Source organism: Onychostruthus taczanowskii, unplaced genomic scaffold, assembly GCF_017590055.1.
Source record: "Onychostruthus taczanowskii isolate IOZ18803 unplaced genomic scaffold, ASM1759005v1 scaffold44, whole genome shotgun sequence".
NCBI lineage: Eukaryota > Metazoa > Chordata > Aves > Passeriformes > Passeridae > Onychostruthus > Onychostruthus taczanowskii.
This window is the reverse complement of record NW_024501903.1, coordinates 2,621,533-2,638,419: the sequence shown is the minus strand read 5'-3', so window position 1 is coordinate 2,638,419 and position 16,887 is coordinate 2,621,533. Positions and strand designations below refer to the sequence as shown.

General features: G+C 39.9%; 1 protein-coding gene across 1 annotated transcript in view; it reads left to right on the top strand.

Moving 5' to 3' along the window:
• Positions 1-16,887, top strand: part of TENM4 (teneurin transmembrane protein 4) — a 591,112-nt gene that overhangs the window by 192,353 nt on the left and 381,872 nt on the right. Inside the window, exon 3 of the mRNA XM_041414180.1 lies at positions 6,745-6,827. The gene's annotated coding sequence lies outside the window, so the exon portion shown is untranslated. The remainder of the gene's footprint in view (positions 1-6,744; positions 6,828-16,887) is intronic.

Sequence of the window (16,887 nt, the reverse complement as noted above, 5' to 3'; positions counted from 1 at the left end):
TCAGAGCCCCATCCAGTTTGGCTTGGAACACTTCGAAGGAGAAGGAATCCACAACTTCTCTGGAGAGCATGTCCCAGTGCCTCATAGTATGGTGTGTTAATTTTAAACTCTGCAAGTAGAGAACCGATTTCTCTGCGAGAGAGAAGTTGCTGCCTTTTAATACAACTTCTTTGTCCACCTTAAATCTAAGTTCAATGAGTGAAACAACTGAAGCAGCTCAATCAAAGTTGGAACATTGCAGGCTGATGGAAATGCCCTGTGTCTTTGCTCCAGTTGGCCAGAGCAGGTTGTTTTGTCCTTGAGTTCTCCTGGCTTGATAAAATAAGTCATTTACCAAATTTGTTATTGTGGTCTATTGCAATATTTTGAACAGCGTCATTACTGAAATGCTGCTCAGCCTTTGTCAGTGCAGCATTAAAATTAATGACTGGTGGAGTGGTTAGTCATTTGTACTGAGGAAGCATAGCTTGGGGTGAGACTTATTCAACCAAAACTAGACATGTAACTTAGCCTAAGCCAATAGGTCTTTAGCTCCTATTACGCAGATGTCTGAAGTTAGCTGGATACATTTCTGATGACCAAAGCATATGCAAGCAAACGAGACTTAGGTATGGCACAGTTAAAAGTAGAATATGAAAGCTAATTTTTCGCACAAAGTATATCAGGTGATCTTGCAACAACTGAGAAAGAAGAGCTTGGTATGCAAAGAGCTTTGTATGCAAAGAGCACAGCACTGCAATTCATTGATGAACGTTAAAATGTAATTCTTCTGTGATGCATTCTACATCCTTGTGCTATCATTTCCTAGAAATCCAATTTTTCACTTGAAATTACTGCACACCGAGAAAATTATCTTATTTCTGAGAAGCCTCCATTGTGCAACCTTTTTTTAGCCTGTTCTATAAGCCACTTAAAAAACAACTTCACCCTTCTTAAAGGAAAAAAAAAAAAAAAAAACCCAAAAATGTATAAAACCCAACCAAACAAAGAAAATATGAGAGACAAAATACAGTGAAATGGCCCTTACAACAGAACTGTAACAGACTGGGATGTGACATTCACATCCACTGGGCACCATTCTGGCTGATGAAGTTCAAAATTAACCACTTCCCTGGGCAGCTCATTCTAGTGCCTGACAACTCTTTCAGTGAAGGGATTTTCCCTGATACTCAATCTAAACCTCCCCTGGCACAATTTGGCCCAATTTCCTCTTGTTCTATTGCTTGTTACATGGGAGAAGAGACCAATGCACACCTTGCTAAAACCTCCTTACAGGGAGTTGTAGAGAATGAAAGGGTTATGAGAGGTGGTGGTTGGGCTTCAGTCACTGCAAAGCAAAATGCCATCTTACAGAAAGGTGTCCTTTGGCTCTGCATAACCCAAATAGATTCTCTTCTGCTTTCATTTGCTGCCTTTTGGAACATGCCTATGATCTCCAAACACATCAGCTGTGGCTTTCTGTTCTCTGTGGGGGAACAAAATAATGAGATGTTGTCCTGTGAGCAGGGCTTCATTTGGGAGGATGATTTTCAGCTCATTTCTGCTTGTCCTGTCTCCCCTTCCTGCCTTGCTCCACTTAGTCGCCGTGTCAGCGTCATCTGTTACAGCACAGAATGATAATGGAAAAGGAGCTGGAGAGAAATGTGCAGCACAGACACAATCAGAAGCAGCAGAGACCAGTATATGCAGGCATATATGTATTTACTCCTGGTCCTAAGTGTCTCCAGCTCATTAGACTGTCCCCATTCAGCCACAGCCCTCTGAGGGAACACTTGACTTCAAGCACATGTTGAAGCTCTGCTGTCCCCAGTGAGACTTAAACTTGTGCTTAATGGTAAATGTCTGCTAAAATAATTATTTGCAGCTGGAACATGTTCCTACTTGAAAATGTATAACTGCTTTGTGTGTCCTCCAGTCAGGAGTAAAGATGGGGACTAAAGTATTCTTGGCCAGAAAAGCCAGTTAGTTATGAATGTCCTTGGTGAGGATATGTCCATGACCTTCCCTCACCCTCCTGCTGGCAGCCAAGCAGTCAGACCATTTATGACCATTTCTGGTGTCTTTGAGGTTGGCACTAATTGCCATCTCAGGAAAAGCATTTTCTTGCAAGGTGGGCACTGTCATTAGGAACTCAGTTGATACTGCAGTAATTCAGGGGCACCTCACCTACTATGAATTAATCAAAGTAGGACACCAGCTAGGAAAATCTCTGCTCTTTTCAGCTCTGAACACTTTTTAGACCCTCCAGTTGCTTTTTGAATATATGATACATTTGGAAATAGCATGTCTGAAAAACCCCCAAGCAAGCAAACTCCAAAGCAATCCAACCATCAAAAGTCTGGACTAAACAGCACAGGTGGCAAGAAATTTTTCTTTCCTTGTGTGTGGTCTGTGATGAAGATGCCATGTTTTCACAACACTCCTAATGAAAGCATTTTTATTTTTAGATGCTCTTTAGGGTACAATGTAATACATCAAAATAAATCATTGCATTGTATGCCTGTTACAAATGAAAGCTGATGCACCAAATGTCAGGGTTGCTTGCTTTGATGAATCAATGAATATTGACAGTTTTGCTAACTGTGTAAGAAAGAAATAGCAGTGAAGGGGAAATGTTGACTTGATACAAATATAAATATATAAATTAAATTTCAATAAGATCATACAGATTTAGTGATGATATTGTTTCAAATAAGGCAAAATGTCTCCTTGTGCTTTAATAGAGAAACGGTGTATCTTTTCCCCTCCCATATTTTCACTTAATTAATGAATTCAGCAATCACCATCTTTGAAAAGGCATTCATTTCAGCTGTTGTGGAGAAAACTTCTGATCAGACCAAGAACATTGGCTTCAAGGCCACACTCCTTCCTGTGAGACAGGGAATATCTGTGTGATAAATTACCTGTGGGTGAATGCTAGGTCTTTAATGAGAAAAACCATGCTCTGTTGGATTCAACCTTTCATGTGAAAGCTGTTTGGGACCTTACTGAGAAGAATGTGTTAATCAAGAGAAAAGCATAACTACTGTCTTGTCAGTGGACACAAATGAAAAAGCCTGGTTAAAATGAGGTTGAACTGAACTCAGAAAAAAAAAGCCAAAAAAGAGTTTTTCTGTGCTGTTTTCTGAGAGCTTGCTTTACACTGCACAGTGATTTATGACAATTGGAATCTCATTATTTCTGCAATTAATATTAGTGGATGCTTCCTATTCAGAGGAATGTTAATCATAATAATGCAAATGGAAGTATTATTTGAGCTATGTTTCAGAGTTCGTATTTCATATTGAGCCAAAGGTTCAGTACCCAGCATCATTCTCAATGGAGCATTCACATTGTATGGATAGATGGATGTGCACCAAAGGTAAAATAACTGAATTCATATAAGCCAGAATAATATGCCTGGCATATAGCTTCCCATTTTCCAATTTTGCTGTAAGGATCTGATTTTCAGGCTTTTTAAACCAATAATAAATTATAGCAATGCACTGTTAATTACACCTTACAGAAATGGTGTATAGTATAAATTGCACTGGTGATGGATTTAGATTAAGTTTCTCAAGCTTATTTTTAGCAAGTCAAAGGCAATTCATTTCCAACTGGGCCATGTTTAAAAGTTTGGAGTGAAAAAACTGTGTAATTATTTCCTAATATGAAGAGAATATTGGTGACAATATTTTATCCTACCTATCTTCTTGTACTAAATATATTAATGGGAAAGTAAGAAGCAAGAACACACATTAATTTAGACATGTGTTTAAAAGATATAATGAGTATTTATAAATTTTGCTCCTGAAAATATTTTCTAAATTGTCTTCTTCATATTGTTACCTCCCTCTGCGCTCCCTTAGATAATTTCTTAGCTTGCGCGATTGGTTTCTTTATGATTGCTGATGCTTCTGGAAATATTTGCTCCCTGTCCTTTTTCATTCTTTTTTTTTTTTTTTTCCTAATAGGAGTGGAAGGGTTTTGTTTGTCTGTTTTTCCCCCACAGGTTTTGATTTATAAAGAGGGTGGGTGGGAAGAGGGGATAATAGCAACATTTTTAAAAAGTCCTGCTGGCTTTTATTAAAAACCACATAAACTTAAAATTTTTGAAAATAATTCAGAGCTCATTCAGAAACATCAATTAATATTCCAGAACATAAATTACCCACATAAATAAATCAATGCTATACTGCCTTTTTGCTGTAGCAGAAAGGTGTTTTTAATTTTCATCCAAAAGGAATGTAATTACCACATTAAAACTGTTTATCAGGAGATGACTGTAGAGGATACTGTGCATATAGTCAGTGGGACCCTACTTTTTGGGGAACATAGAGCAATTACTGGAGCTGAAATGTCCATTATATTACATAATTATTCTTTTGATAGGAAAAGAAAGAATTTCTTAGGTGGGGACCACATTTTAGACTTAGTGGATCTGGGTTAAAATCCAGTATAAATACCCTGTATAGCATCAAGGAAAACACTTTGTTCCAGGACTTCAGGAATATCTCAAAACTCAGCTGAGTGTGAAGGAGATGACCAAATAACTTTAAGGACCAGATCCAACAGATATTGTTATAAGACTTACTCTGTATCCTGTGGTCTGGATTAGGCTGTTATATGTTCTGAATACCTGAGTCTCACCTTTTCTAAATCACTTTAGATTATTTGGGCCTGTTCTTTCAAAATGGCATTCAGGTCATGATCTAAATACGGATGTACTGACACTTAGGGGTTTGTGTTGTTTTGGTTGGATTTGTTTTGGTTGGGTGGTTGGTTGGGTTTTTTTGTTTAAGAGATGAAATAATTTCAATGGTGCATTTGATGGGTCATCTCAGAGATACATGTGGGCATGTCACAGTAACTTTCAGGAGACAGGTGTAAATGCAAGAGCAACCTTAAACCCTCAGTTTCTAACCATGACTGCTAAAGGAGCAGAGCAGACCACTTCCTTATATTTTCTGTGCTGGAGCTTATTCTCCAAAATGGGAATAATAATACTTCCCTGCCTTGACAAACAGTTTTAAAATACTTACATTGAAAATCGGGAGTAGTATAGTTATTACGGTGACAGGGGATCCTAAGTCTACTGGAGTCCTGAGAGAGGAAAGTGAACAATTTATTCTCACTACCTCCTCATTTCCAGGTCTCACAGAAAAGCATTCTGGTGAGTGATGGCCTCTTCTGCTTTTGTTTTCTTCTATTTGAAGTGAGCATCAGCAAGAGAGGATACTCACAAAATTAATTCAGATTGGCTTAGATAAGGACTCTGTGATGTTGATTAAAAACCATCCATAGGGCCATTAGTGAAGTGAGATAATAAATGAAAATGTGTTAAATCACATGAGCTTTCTAGTGGGGGAACATCAGGGAGCAGTCCTGAGTCCAGTCTTCTTTAAATATCTTCATTCATTAGCCAGAAGACAGGAAAAGAGTACATGTTAATTAAAATCACAAATGATCCAAATTGGGAGGCGCTGCATAAATCAGCAAAAATAGAGAGACTAGAAACCTTAGGCAGGAAATGACAAAATGAGATGCAGCTCTGAAAAATGCATGTGGAGGAGAAATAATCTGTACGAGGACACAATCAGCAGCAATGAGTGTTCTTGAAGAAGCAGAATTAATTGGAAGAAGACAAAGGATGTGGACCATGGAGTAAAGGGCAATGTAGCAGAGCAGCTATTTAAAGGTGACCTTTGCACCTTTTCAGTAGACAGCTTGGATTGAAAATTAATTTGCAATTGGCAAGATTGAAAGGTCAGTGCAGTTTTGGACCATATATGCAGAAAGAAGTTGCCAAAGAAAGACATGGAATCCCACTCCTCTAACAGTATGCTACCATATCACTCAACCTTCTAATTTTTTATTTTTTTCAATTCTGCAAGACCTTGTGCACCAGAGTGAATGTAAAATAGATGTGCATCTAATGAAGTGGGTAGCCTGGGAGAGCTGATGGGTCTGGCAAATGTGGCTTTCAGTGAAACTACACACACCCTCTTACTGTGTTCTCTACCTTCCTAGTCTATATGGGACGTGGTCTCCCTGGGACAAGGAAAGCAGATAAGAGAAGGGACTTTAGACTAACAAGCTAATGAGAGGCAGAAGAGGAGCCCCAGTGCTGCTCTACACTTTCTTTGAACCTCCTACTTGTAGTGTAATAGGTTTGTGACACATGCATCATTAAATTTGGACTCTTCAATGCCACACGCAACTCGTATAGAATATTGTTTACTGATGTGAGTGCAAACAGCAAGAGGCATCTCTGGAAGGTCTCAGCCATTTCTCTCTAACAAAGGGAGAAGACTTAAGAAAGGAGATATTTGGGATAACCATATAAATAAAAAAAGAAATCTTTTTATTTTTACTTTCTGAAGCTTGTGAAAACACAGAAGAGGAAAGGAGCAACTGCTGTGTTAACTGGAAACCCTTGAACCTCCAGCAGAGGAATTGATGAATTACTCCTTTGGCAAAGGGATGGGTGTTTGCAGAGGTGGTGAAGGACAGGCATCTAATTCTGTGTGCTGTACAGAAAATCTTAGTTTGTATTTAACTAACACATTTCTCTCTATGAGATGACTAAGCATACCCTAGTAGTCCTGGTGTGATATTACAGCAGGAGCCATGTATGTATAGATGAATGTTTTAGATACCCTGTATAACAGTAAGTAGTTGTTTAAATTTATTTTTGTATAGCAAATAAGTTAAAAATCAATGAACAAAACACTGATTTTTTTTCTATGTCTGTGTATTTTTCAGGTAGACTGAGAATAACACGTCTAGGTTAAAACAGTATCCTGCAAGAAGCATTTGATGGATTGTTCTTAGATATTTCTAAGAAGGCAACTACCAAAAGTGAGTACTAATTCCAGTACCTGGGATGTTTTAATCATGTTTTGTCATTTAAAATAAAATTATTATATTTGTGATGTTTCTTGAGGAGATTTCTGTAATTTGAGTCATGAGGAATTTCACTAATCTCTCTAGAACGTGTCTATTATTGACCAGTGTCTATTTTTGTTAGCTGACAAGGATGATTTGCATCACAGTCTCAGTCATGGATTCATTTCTGCTGTGCCAGGTGTCCTAGAAACATAAACATTCTCTGCATGAAATTACTTACATCTTAGTAGAAATCAAGAAGCTGTGGATAGTGACAGACAGAGGAGACCTATGGATGTGATAAGAAAGTGCTGGTCAGTATGACAGGTAATGCTAATAGCACACCTGCAACCTAGTCCTTGTCAGAAAATTTTAGATGTTGCTACAGAGGAAAAAAGTCACCAGCAAGGTAATTTTATATGTGTTTATGGAGAGCAGCCTGAAAGAAAATACAAAAGTACTCATTTGGAAATCCAGTGCATAGACTATGGAAAATGACTGCATGGGTTGATTGGATGCAGACAGCCTAGTTTTGATAGAAATGGGGAAGGAAAATCAATGCTATATCTGGAAAAATAGCCTTTGTATCCAGGGAATATCATCAGGGCAAATTTACTTCTGTGATGCAAGTGACAGAAAGGGATTCTGCAGTAATTGACATGTTCAAAGATAAGGTTCGAGATAAGAGATTTACCTAGATGCGTAGAGAGCAAGGAAAGGCGTTATCTGAAGTATGATACACAGAACATATTTTAAATGTGTGTGTAGCTTCAGTGTAACTGGGAAGTGGCATCTGGAGTGGACAGGAATATGAGTTGAAGATGCTATCAAGGTTACAGACATGTGACAGGATGGTGGCATTGTCCATAGTGATCAAGAGGAAAGATTGCTTGAAGATCATTGCTGGGACATCTCAAGCAAAGCTGGGACTATTCAGTAGACAGAACATTGCAAGGAAATGGTAGTGAAGCAGAAGTATGAATCAAAGAATTGTCGAATATTTGATGTTGGCAGGAACCTCTGGAGATTGTCTAGTCACCTTTCAAATAAAAACACACTTTCTTAGAGAATGTTGCTGAGGGATGATCTTTAAGAACTTTTCACCTAGCACTGAAGGGCTGGGGCGTCTGTGGCTCCTGCCATATAACGAAGCAGCAAATGTTCACCTCGGCCTGGGAAGTCTTGACATGATTGATGAATGGAGAGAAAGAAATGTCTGTTAATATTAAAACTACAAGTACAGTAGAAGGAGTTGTAAAAGTCAAAGCCATGAATATAAAGTGATATTTAAATGAAATTGATGCAGAATTATGTGTACTTGCAAGACAGAATTAAAGTGATTAGTGAACACCAGTGCTTTAATCACCGGCACTACACAGATATTGGCATAAGAAAGAAGAGGCAGTTACCAAAGCATGAAAATTTTGCCTACGAGTCATGTCCTGGACTTTGTTCTTTACTACTTAGGGAGAAATCATTTATTAAATTGCTTTTTTCCCCCCATAATCTTAGAATCATAGGAAGGTTTGGGTTGGAAGAGACCATAAATATAATTTAATTCCAATCCCCCTTGCCATGGGCAGGGAAGTATTAGGGCTGGTGTGAGCTGAAATGTTGTGTCTGTAGCAAGAGTTCAAAAAGTTAACCCCTGAGAAAGATCTCGCTGCAAGATAATGACTAGGCATAAAAAACAAAGAGAAAGAAAAAGAGAAAAAGAAAAAGAAAAAAGAGAAAAAGTGTTTTCAAAGTCAAGGTTTCATAGTAAGCAGTAACAGTATAATGAGGTGATAGAAAACTGAGTTGAGTAAGGAAAAGAAGAGGAAATCTCTAAAGTAAAACTTCTCAAATTACTGGGAGTCGCTGTACATGATAAGCTCTTTATTAAGAGACAAGAATTTCAGAGGACTCGTCTGAATAGCTTTTTACTGAAGGTGAATTCTTACTTGTAATCTGAAGACTTTCATTACAAAATGCTACTCATTGCAACATGCAGTTTTTTACAGCCATGATGCATTTGATACCCTTTTTGCTACCAGGAGATCTGAGTAGTGACATAAGGTCAGAGTCAATAAGAAAATCCAAATCAGTTGTTTGTTGTGGAATCACAGAATTTTTCCTCAGTTATGTCCAGCTGGGTATTGGAGTCAGTCATGCCAGCTATAAGGCACATTTGCCTCTCAAAGGGTCTGTCCAGAGCTGCTTCCCAGGTATGCCATGCTAGCTGGTCCAATACTATCTGCGAAGTCTTGGAATTATAGAATGTTTGGGGTTGGAAAGGACCTCAAAGCCCATCTCCTTCCAAACCCCCTTCCATGGAAAAGGACGCTTTTCACTAGACCAGGTTGCTCAAAGCCCCATCCAACCTGGCCTTGAATGCTTCCAGTGATGGAGGAGTCACAGCTTCTACAGGCGGCTTGTGTCTGTGCCTCACCACTCTCACAGGAAATAATTTTTTCCTAATTCCCAATTTAAACCTAACCTCTGCCAGTCTGAAGCCATTCTCTCCTGTTCTGCCTCTCCATTGTAAAAAGTCCCTCTTCCAGCTCTCTTGTAGCCCCCTTTAGGTTCTGGAAGGAGCTCTAAGGTCTTCCTGTAGCCTTCTCTTCTCTAGGCAGAACAACCCCAACTCCATCAGCCTGTCTCCACAGGAGAAGGTCTCCAGCCCTCTAAACACCTTTGTGTCCCTCTTCAATGCACACACAAGATGAATATGCACAGTACAAATAACAGAGTCTGTTATTTTACTGTCTCATTAAAAGTAACTACATGCCTCAGGGTATATAGAGTGTATCTCAGGAGCTGCCAACATTGATCTGGAAACAGGATGATTTTTGGAGTTGCTGTCCTCTTGCATCTCTCAGTGGAAACTGTGGCTCATTGCTGATCAAACTGCTCTTACTCAGGTGAGGAAAAATGGCATTAGGTAGTTGGCATTTGGTACCCAGATTGAAAACTGATTGTTGTTGGCTGTCATGCTATTCTGCTGCAACCTGTGCTCTCTTCCTTTCTATTTTCCTGTTAAACACCATAAGGCAACTCTCATGACTGTTTTTTGCAAGCACTTCATATTGATAAAGTTTTGGGAATATGTTTTTGTAAAAACCCCCTTGTCCCAACAAATTAGAAACTGCTAAACAATGTGTATGTGTTTTCAAATTTCCTTGAGTCCTCTGTCTTCTTAGCCTTGATCAACCTGCCACCAGAGCTGCGTGACATATCTTCTTGTTTACACTACAAATCCAAGATAGGCATCTTTAGCAACTGTATATTTATACAGCATCTAACACATAGGGCTCATGATACACGCAAAGCCTCCAGGTGCTATAATCATAGAGATGTTACATAATACTAGGGAGTTTCTCATTCTTCCCACAAGGCATCTTGTTTCAACCTGCAATATAGAGAGACATCCTTCTAAAAGGTCTATTTATTCAAATCAATGTCATGCAGTGTTAATTAAGCATTGATACTTATCTCTTATTCTCTGGGATGCCAGATCATCATTTTTCTTGAATAACCCTTGAAGTTTGGCTCAGAATACCGGAGGTATGATAGAAGAGACTTGTCATGGAGACTACTAGATTAATTATTTAGTTAGTTAGTTATGTATTCATTTGCTTATTTATTTTTGCTGTCAAGTGCATGAGTTTCCATGAACCTTTCTCCTCCCATTATTTAGCAGAGGAGGAACTGGAAAACAACAGGAAGGCTGTAATTAACAACTTGGCTGTGGAGTATGCCACAGGTGGGGGCTGGCTGTAGAAACCAGTATGAACTCGAATGTTTATTACAAGAACTGTTTGTACAGTGTCTGTCAATCATTTTCTCCCTGTTTAGATTTACTAGTGAATTGCAGATGCATTTCTTGAACACATCAGATTTTGCTTTTCTTTTGCTTTGCTGTAGAAATCTCTTTTCAGCCCAATTTTTTTCTACCTGTTGTGACACGCAGGAGATGTGATCTCACACCCTCCAAAGAACTGATACACAACAGCAAAGAAATAACAAAGATCCCATCATTACACTGTTTGGAAAAAGAGGTAACTTCATAGCAGTGGAACCACCTTTAGCTGCAGATATAGTGTATCTCAGAGAAATAGGGATACGTATTGCTCATCTCCTTGCAGGTTTAACAAATACACCAAAATATTATAGCATTTTCCTTCTGAAAACCACGTGGTGTGTGGAGAGCATAATGACATAGGCTTAACCCACAGCCTGCAAGTGCAATAGCTTTTAGCCATACCCCCACCTCCATGAACAGGCTGAGCCATCCCAATGTTCTGGCACAGTTTTGCTGGTTTTATGATCTTACAGAGTTTCACTCAGGGCTGCTTTGTGTATCTCTGGATGATCTCATAATGTACTTTATAGACCTCTGTAACAGTGCCATGCACAAGGCCCACACAGCTTGTGTGTGCTGCTGTCACAGCCAGTGACTGCAAATAGCACAGATGCCTCAGTGGAAGCTGTGCATCCTCAGTTCCCTCTCCTTGCCTTCATGTCTTCCCCTTGCAGCAGATGTGTAGCTCCTACAGCACTGTGGCATTGTCCTAGAGCTGGGCAGAACCCCACTGTGCCATGGCCAAAGCTCTTAGATACCCCTTACTTTGCAGCCCTGATTGAGCAGCACAGCCCATAGTGCCACAAGCCACCACTGGGGACTGTGAGCAAGCCCTTGTTTGTCACCCACAGCCATGGTACAGAGAGCTAACTTATTGAGAAGTCAAGGCAAATATGCATCCAGGGATTTTCATCTGAGTTTTCTTTTCATAAAACCATAAAATCATAGACTAACAGAATTGTTTGGATTGGAAGGGACAATGAAGACTGTCTAGTTCCAACCCTGTGCCATGGGTTGGGACACCTTCCCCTAGACCAAGTGGCTCAAAGCCCCATCCAAGCTGGTCTTGAACACCTCCAGGGCTGGAGGAGTGACATCTTCACAACCTCTGCCAGTGCCTCACTACTCTCATAGTGAAGAATTTCTTCCTGATACCGAATCTCACCCTGCCCTCTATCAGTCTGAACGATTTCCCCTTGTCCTCGCCCTCCACACCCTTGTCAAAAATCCCTCTCCAGCTTTCTTGTAGCCCATTTAGTCACTGGAAGAAGCTTTTGGTCACTCATGATAGCTGAGTTAAACTCATTTTGTTCATGGCAAAGCTTTCAAAGTTCCATCTGTCCCAATCTAGGCTTGTTTTAATTTACAGATTCTCATTAGACATGGACTTAGGGTGAGGTGACAGTGGGGTGAGAGAGCAAAATTTACTTTGGGGCACATAAACTTCCTCTCCATTTTGTGGGAGAGCATGAAATGTTTCTGTATGAAAAAGCAGAGCTTTTTCATCTCATTTTAATGCCAATTTTGCAACTGTGTCAGACTATCCTCAACTCTGCTGCTGGGGAAGTTTGTATTTTGTATGCATTCTCACCAGGGTTAAGAAGCCCCTGCATGTTGTCAGCCAAAACAAACAACAAAGGTAGTAGGGGCATTCATTTCTCATGCAACAGGATAATCCAAACAACTGAAGTATGGAAAAATAATTGAAAGTGAGTTACAGGATCTGTCTTCACCTGGTACGAGAAAGCACCCTTGAGTGCTGTTGCTGCAAAACTGTTTAGCATGTGGTTAGCTCCTGTAAGGAGTCCCGTGAAGCCCTAAATTGAAGGACAGGCTTAAATACAGCAGACAATTTTAAATATACTTCCACAGGTGAGATTCTTCTGCAGTTCTATTTTGTAATGGCAGCATAGTGTTACCTCTCATAATAATGAACAGTCATCAGTTTGGTAAGGTTTAGTGCCTTAGAAGTAGAGTGGTCTCTTTTTTTGCTCTATTGCTAATTTTTGAATAGTGTATTTTCTTGTGTTGAATGCCAAGCAGACACAGCTCTTACCTGGTCTAGGCAGAGACATAAGTTCTTTATTTTGTCAGACTTAACCTGTTAGCAGGAATGGACTAATCTGACTGACCTGAAACTACCATTCTGAACACATGTAGTGCTAGTAATATTAGCAATATATAAAAATAATATATGTATGTAGGTAACCCTTACACTGTTGGTATATTGCCAGTATATTAACCTAACATGGCATTTTTGGTAAAGATAACTACACTGGGTTTTAGTAAAGAAATCAGCACCTCTGAATTACAGTCCAGCTCAGAAAGGACAAGTTCCATGCAACCATGTTCACAAGGATCTTCCAAATCTAGCTGGACCAACAAATAAAAGTGCTTATGAGAGCAGCAGCCCAAGTACAGAGAATCCAAAGGCTGGAGAAATGTTTTTCTGAGCTGGACATCTGGCTCGAGGAGGATTGTTCATCCCCGCATGATGAAAACAATTTGTTTTCTTCAAGGATTGCTAAATGCAACGTACTTAAGGGGAGGGGCAGGCGGGTGCATGCCTGAGGCATGCACTCAGACCTACAGACCATTCAGCCCTTTTGAGAAAATAAAAATTATCTTGGCCAACCTCATACAGAGTTGCTGTCCTGTTTGAGGCAAACACACAATTCACTTGCAATCCTCACTTTTTGCTATCTGTGGCAGGGAACTGGCACTTTCATGTGTAATTACCAGGCATTAAGGAATAATTCTTCTGGCTGGCCCATCAAGGACAGCACAGAAGAGGCTCCCCAAAGAGCTTCTTCAACAGGCAAATACACTGTTTATATTTACAGGATCTTAATTCATCCATATTAGACTGTGTGTAAATGGTGTGGCTCTGCTGGGAAGTGCTCAGATGCAGAATTTGCTCCAAGGCCTGTTCCCAGTTAGACTCAGCCACGCCCTGAGAGATGTTGGCAAAATGTCCTTACTGTCCGTAAAACATGTGCTCTGGAATCTTAGGTGATGGACCTGATGAGGTGAAAGGACCTGAAAGGACATTTTAGCACTTCTGCACACTTCCTTATAAAGAAGACCATCTTTGACCCTGAGAGCCTGAGGACTGAGTTTCAAACTGACATTTATCAGGACAGTGTTTTTGAGTTTCTCTTTATTTTCTTAATTCTATTGTGGGTGTTTTTTTTTAAATTTTAATGATGTGACATTTGCCAGGGAAAACATTTTCAGCAATAAATCTCATCAAAATCTCCACCGAAATCTCATCTATTGCTTGACATTAATTTCAATCCTTTCCACTGCAGCTGTCTCCCTGCAGGTTTCATGTTTGTGCTGCAAGACAGGGATTTGCTCATCCTGCTCCACTGCTCTCAGAGCAGCCTCTGGGTATTACATGGTAGTAGGGCACAGGGGAAAGGTTTTATTTTTGTAGTTTAATGCAATGGTATAATTTCACATTGTTACCCCTTGTTTGATCTTTTGATCTCTTTAACCAATTCCTTACCATTCCTTGGTGATCTGTTAGCACACTTACCCAACTAGCAGAAGTTTCATTTAATCTGGGAATAAATCCACTGGCAGAACTGTTTTTCCTGTTTTCAATTGCCCTGTTTATGTAGAGAGTCTACAACAGCCACCTCTGTTCCACTGGCTCTTGTAGAAGGGACATTCTCTTTCTCACTGCACTGGCCAACCATGGTAAAAGCAAAAACCATATGTGCCATGACAAAACCAAACAGCACATGTGCAATGACATGGTCTTCTCTTTGGACAGGAGAACTGTGTAGCTGCAGCACTGAGCTCTCCAGAGAAGAAAGCAGGAGATCTGCTGTAGGGGTCAAAGAGCTGATGGCATCCTAAAAACCATCCTCCCAGGCATTATTCTGTTGACTTGTTTGGGAAATTAAATAAATTTGTAAGCACATGCAATGAGTGTAAAACTGAAATTCCTAAAAGTATTAACACTGAAATTTGCTGGCAAGACCTCAGGGCAGCAGACAGGCATCTCTAGGGCCCCTCTAAGAGGAGAATTCAGCTTTCTGCCTAGACATACTGCATTCTTCAACTAAATATGTGAACTAGGCCTGTTAAATGTTGGAAATGAAAAAAAAAAAAAAAAAGAAGAAAAATAAGTGAGCTTGTTTGTTTCCTTGCTCAGTATTTTAAAGCCTGTAGTTGTCATCCAGGAGGAAAACCGAGGGAATCAACTGGGACACAAATTGCTTTGTGATGGAATGACTTGCTTAAGTGATAAAATGCATGATGTTTCCTGACACATACGTATTCTTAGTAGCTGCTGATGAGACAGGATGAGTGGTAGTGCTAATGTTTGCCAACTTGGGGATGGCTTCTGATAAGGAAGGTATGCAGAGCTATCTTCAAAGTCTGTCAGAGCCAGGCACATATGTAACTGAGAACAGTGGTGGGTGTTCATTCTCCAAGGACACCTCAAAAATTGTGTCCAAAAAACCCACAAATCATGTCACTGGAACCCTTTCCGAGTCATGATTGACATAAATAGGGCAGGAGATCTTTCTCCTTTTTAATGCCTTTATTAAAGAGATTCAGCTCAGGTGGGGAGAAATCGACGGGTCACGCCCACGCCGCCGCTGTCATCTTGGAGTGCTGACCATCCATGTCAGGGATGCAGGATGTAGGCTGTAGCTTTGCAATACTAAGCAACAGGATATGTATTTAGGAGTTGACTCTGGGCTTCAGTTTGAAAAATCGTGGTTTGTTTTCCCCTGAGATGTTTTTCCATAGTCCTGCCAGAGGAATTGTCAATTTCACGGCTTTCTGAGACAGCTTGGACTTTTTGGGAAGACACCTGTGTCTATTTTATCTCTTGTTGTTTGGCCATCTCCTTTATTTTTCCAGGCTTGCCTCCAAACACTATGAGTGCATTTTGAGTCTTAGGTCAGTTACTCCCTGGTGAAAATAAATGTATTTAGAAAATCATCTGGAAATCCAGATCAAATATTTAAAAAAAAAACACTGCCCTTCAGCTCACCAAAGCCCGGACCACTTGTGTCTCCTTTATTTTCTTTATGACCTTTACAAAAATTTTCATAAGAAAAGGTGGCTGCTGTCAGACTAACAATGCTTCTCCTATCTGTGTCTCTCTGTTGCTGGAGGATGCTAATAGCAGAAGAGAGATAATTGTGCTTTAATTGGGTTCTGCTTGTTCAAAGAAGGAGGGGGTGAGGGATGCTTTTTGGTTCCCATGGCCTTGTAGATACGTTTCCATATAATGCCAATTAAGAGCAAAATAAGGAATATGCAAAACAGGTGACAACTGCTCTCACCAGGAATCATTCTTTGTGGCTAAACCAATAGGGCCTTCAACCAAGAGTGCTCTTTTTGCTGCTGGAGTTTCCCTTTTTTTTTTTTTTAATTGCATTTTGCATAAGCTTTGCTGCTGAATGGATCAAGTCTAGAAAAGTTTAAGGTGACTGTGACGGGGGAGACTGCCAATTGTGTGTATATATATATGTGAGTGTGTGTGTACACTCGCCAAAAGTAGAAAGGAAAGTCAAATTAAGTTTTTTTTTTCTCCTATGAGTTATTTTTATTTTGTTTTTATTTCAAAGGGAGCTATTGTGTCTGGGGAGAGGTCAAGGGGTTTTTTCTTCTCTTTTTATGCATTTTTTTTCTTTATCCTTGTTTGTTAGTTTTAAGGGTAATTATTCACCAGGGCCTTTTCAACTGTCAAATGCAACAAAAGATAATCCGGCCTCTTCTCTTCCCTGCCCCCACACTCGCCTTTTCCTCCAACAAAAGCAGCCTTTGTTGGGAATGGTCATCATTTCACAGGGATCCTTCTTCATCCCACAAGTTAGGAACGCTCTTCTACTTTATTTTGAAGTGACCTCTTACCAAATGTAGGGATGTTGCAGCTGATGCTCTGCCCTGGCTGATGTTACCCATCAATACTTGCCAGCTTGACAACTTAGATGCTGTGAGCACTTTCTTTTCCTTCAAGCAGGATTTCTAACTTATTACAAGAACTGGTTATCAATTTTTCTATGATGCACAACCCAGCATTAATCAGTCTCCATCTAAAGGGCTGTCCATAACAAGTGACTTGGGTTTGCAGCTGCATTTGACTGGGATGAACCCTCTGACTTGCCAAATTGTGTTTTCTTTTTTCTTCATGACTTTCAGCTCCT